Below are 4,619 nucleotides of genomic sequence, written 5' to 3' on the forward strand. Positions count from 1 at the left end.
AGCTGTTGCCATGAACCCGTAACTCCCTACCCCTCCCTCTACTTCTAACACCTCATCACCATTATTCATACATAATCGAGGCAGGGCTGGCAGACCTCACCCAGAGCAAGTGGACGACACAGAGGTGGGGCTACAGCCCCAGGGACAAAAGCCAATGATATTAATGGTGGATACATTTTGAGGACCTACTGTTTGGTCCAGGTGTCTTTATACACACTGTCTCATTCATTTCTCACAATGGCCCTAAAAAGAAACTATTGTTATGATCTCTGTGTCAGAATCGTTTTACAAAATATTTGCCAATTGATTTTTCACCTATACGGTCTTGTTAACAGAGTCACCCTCTGCTTGCCCCCAAAATACACTTTGGCATTCACAACACTTGGAGTAGGATTAGGATAGCAAAAATATAAAACAAAATGTTCTTAGCATTTGAACTCCAAAATTTATGCCTCCTCCTAAAGGTCAGGTTTGGAATTTGGGTAGATATAGATTTTTTTTTTTTTAACCTGTGTAGCTGAGAGAGACTCAGGACACAGAGAGGTCTAAGGGAGCAGAAGTGACCTCACAGCTGGGATGTGAAGGATGGAGAATGACTGTGCAGCCTGTGGACCAGAGAACAGCTAGGCACGACCCGTGAGTCTCTTTCTGATGCCGGGAGGGTGGATGCTGGCAATTAGAGATGAGTAGAAACAGCCTAGGGCTGAGGCATCAGGTGATAACTGGGGACCACACCTTCCCCATGACCTGATACCCCACAATTAACCTCTACCCACTTTCCACTCCACCTCCCAAACCAGATGCCAGCCAGGAAGGAAAAATAAATGACAGATTTTTACACTCCATTCACTGTGACAAGGTTTTCACCATCTGTAGAACTGAGGCTCAAGGCAGAAATGAGGTTCAATTGTGCATGCGTGCATGCTAGGTCACTTCAGTCATGTCCAACTCTGTGTGACCCTATGGACAATAGCCTGCCAGGGTCCTCTGTCCATGGGATTCTCCAGGCAAGAATACTGGAGTGGGTCACCAAGCCCTTTTCCAGGGATCTTCCTGATCCAGGGATCAAACTCACATGTCCTATAGCTCCTGCACCGCAGGCAGATTCTTTACCACTGAGCAACCAGGGGAAGCCCTGATGTTCAGTCACAGTAAAGCAAAGAAAATCTTTTAGTCATAGCTGAGTTTGCTGTAAGTGAAATCAATCCTGACAACACACAAGGAAACTGAGGTGTGGAGAAGTTAAGGAACCAGCCCCAAGGATACAGCTAGTAAATGGAAGAGCTTGTCTGACTTCAGAATCCAAGTCTGTAAACTGTTCTCAACTGTGAACCAACTACATCAAATATATCACCTTTAGGCCAATGGTTTCCAAACCGGTCCAGCTCAACACTGTTTGTTGAACTAAATGTGAAAACAGAGAGACAGCAGAGTTGCTTTGGCTGCAGAGTGGGGGCCAAGGCTCGTCACTGTCTTTGGGGCCTGTTCTCGGCAGACAAGTTTGTTTATTGGCCCTGAAGACAACTTACCATTTTCACCTTCATGTCTTTCCTCCTTCTAAAATGGGTCCCATCCCAATCTCTATCAATTTAAGCTCCCTTCAGTCCAAACCATCCACAATCAAAATATAGTTTCCTCCTCCAAGATCTTGCCTTACTAACATTTTTAACTTACTGTTTATTAATTTTACAGCCCACGTCCTTTGTTTCCTTCACACGCACCATGGCATGAGCTCATAGGGAAGGGGCTCCCGCAGTTCAGGCTCCTTTCTGTGGGTTCTCACGAGTGTGCTTCTCTGGGTGGAGCAGGCTGGCATTTCAGCTGAACCCAAGTCCCTTTCTCGTTGGCTTCCTCCTTTCTCTGATCATTTTCCTTCAGGCGTTTCTGGAAGCTATCTTGGCTCTTGGAGTGGTTAATATGCTCAATTCGCATATTAATTCTCTTGGCCAGAATCTGCCCCTTAACTTGTTTACAATGATGCCAAGAGCATGCTGGGTAACACTGTAGACTCTTCCAGTTTTGTCAAGGTAACATTTGTAGGGCCTTCCTTTTTGAACAGAGCCCTTTGCCTTGATATCTACAATATCACCTTACTTGTAGAGTCACATGTATGTGGCCAAAGGCACAATTCCATGTTTTCTAAAAGGCCCAGAGAACATGGAGCAGCTGCCCCTCCTCTTTCCCTCTGTGTTGGTCATTTTGGCAGATTACTGGAAGATGGTGGTTCTGGCCGAAAGGAAAGCCGTACTAACCCTTTTAACTCAAATAAACACTTAACTTCAAAAATCAGTGATGGAATGGATGGATGGATCCATCATTCTATGGATCTTTATGGATGGATGGATCCATCCCTGTCATCAGCCCTGCAAATGAAAGTCACCTGGAGAGACAAAATACAGTGCTCTGGTCCTAGTTTGGGATAGTCGGTAGAGAAAGGGCGGGGCCAGCAGTAGTTTTTAAAAACTCCCAGGAAAATTCTAACGTGCACTCTGAGTTGAAAATCACCTCTTTCTCTTTTACCCTCGGTTGGTGTGGTTATTGTTCTTTGTTTTCTGTGGTTAAGAGCAGGGATCCAGAATAGGATACTCCTGAGGATGAATCTTGGCTAACATGGAATCCATGGTACTGACACTGATTGGGTGGATGGATGGATACATGGTGAATGTTTTAGGCCTAATTATTAATAGTTTCCTGGTTCACAACTCCATACTCAGCACCCACCCTCTTCTAGGAAGCTGCTCCTTGCCCCAGTCAAACCATATAGTGTTAGTGGAAGTTGACCACCACAGTGTCATAAAAATAAGAAGGGATTCATCTCTCTTTGAAAACAAAGCTATAGGATGTGAAGCCTGAGTTACCTGCTTCCCTGAGTCCTGACAAGGAGAGAAAGCTGGTCTGAAAAGTGAGGCTGATCCTTAGAGAAAAAAGATAACCCTGGAGGCCTTCCCCAGCAACCGGCATTCATTCCTGAGGTCAGCTGACTCTCCTCCTCAAAGTTTGTTAGCCACACTCCATTCTTCATCCTGATGGAGCTGTCATTTGGATTTCTAGTACTTACAGTCACGAGAGTTCACTGTCTGATCTTTGACAAGTAAGGACATATGAGCCTCAGTTTCCCCATCTGCATCACATGAACACAGAGTTGTTCTCAAGATTAAGTAAAATATTTACATAAAGTACCCTAACAGGGTCATTAGAAATATTCACATCATGAATATGATGATTGACTTTATCTAGCTTTTTCTTGAGATGTATTTCTAAACTCTGAGTCTTGTGAGTTTACTAAAAGATATAATAAATTTTTTCATTTATTTCAAATCTTTTTCTTGATGTTCAAATACCAGATTTGAACATCTCAAGAAAAAATTATAAGTGAACCTCATTTATATGCATAGATGCAAAATTTCTAAATAACACATTAACAAATAGAATCTTGGTGTGTATAAAAAGAGAAATTCACCACAACAAAGTTGGCTTTATTCTAGGAGAGCAAGGATATTTCCACATTAGTAAATAAAAAGTTTAAAAATTACAAACGTCTGAATAAATGCTGAACAATCATTTGATGAAATTCAATATCTATTTGTGATTTTTTAAAAATTATTTAACAAACATAAATGCAAAACACCTTCCTGATCTTGATGAATGCTATCTATTAGAAATTTATAGCAAGGATTATTCTTAATGGTGAAACATTAGGATTTCCAATAAAATTGGAATAAAACAAAGACCTTTTCTTTCCTCTTTAAATTTAACACAATACTGGTATTTCTGGTCAATACAACAAGCAAAAAAAAAAAAGAAGAAGAAGAGAAAAAGAGAGTGAGAGAGAGGAAATAAAAGAAATAAAAAGAGAAATGGAAAATATCATGTACCAAAAAAATAAAAGGTTTAATTGAAAAACTGCTAGAACTAATAAGTACATTTAGTAAAACTCTGGATACAAGATACGGTTTTTGTATCCAGAAAATCAACAATATTCCCATTTACCTATAATACCTAAAATAAAATAGGAATGATATCTTTCAAAATCTCAAAAAAACTATAAAATATCTGGGTATATGCTTCATAACATGTATCCAAAATCTTCATTAAGAAAAACTATAAAGCTTTCCTGAAGGATACAAAAGGAGACTTTACTTGAAAAGACTCAAATTGCATAAATGACAATTTTTCCAAATTAACCTATAAATACAATTCTAATCAATATCCCAAAGATTTGTTGATTCTAAAATTTATATGAAAGAATACAAATGCCAGGGACACTAAGAATGAATTTGAGGGAAAAGAATTGTCAAGGAAGCCCTTGACCTATCAAATTCTTCAGGCTTGCCTCTCCTTTTTCTTCACTCTCTTGCACCCACCCCCCCCCCCCCCCCCGCCTCCGCCCCCCGCCCCCCGCCCCAGGCAATCCTTGTAGTGGTGGTGATGGATGGCAATAGGAACAGCAGCAATGGTAGCTTCAGGAACCAAAATTCTAAGGGAAAAGAACTTTCCTTACCCTTCAGTGGAGCAAGGATTCCATGAAGCTAAGGTCAAATCCCACTGCTTTTTGCTTTCTTTCTGTCCTAACACTGCAATTGCAAGGGAGACCAAAAAGGGGAGCCCGAGGGAACTAA

At 41.0% G+C, this 4,619-nt stretch overlaps 1 pseudogene; it reads right to left on the minus strand.

The window, feature by feature from the left end:
* Nucleotides 1-1,711: 1,711 nt before the first annotated feature.
* LOC133068892 (large ribosomal subunit protein eL21-like) lies at nt 1,712-2,198 on the minus strand (annotated as a pseudogene).
* Nucleotides 2,199-4,619: the final 2,421 nt, after the last annotated feature.

Source organism: Dama dama, chromosome 14 (genome assembly GCF_033118175.1).
Source record: "Dama dama isolate Ldn47 chromosome 14, ASM3311817v1, whole genome shotgun sequence".
Taxonomy (NCBI): domain Eukaryota; kingdom Metazoa; phylum Chordata; class Mammalia; order Artiodactyla; family Cervidae; genus Dama; species Dama dama.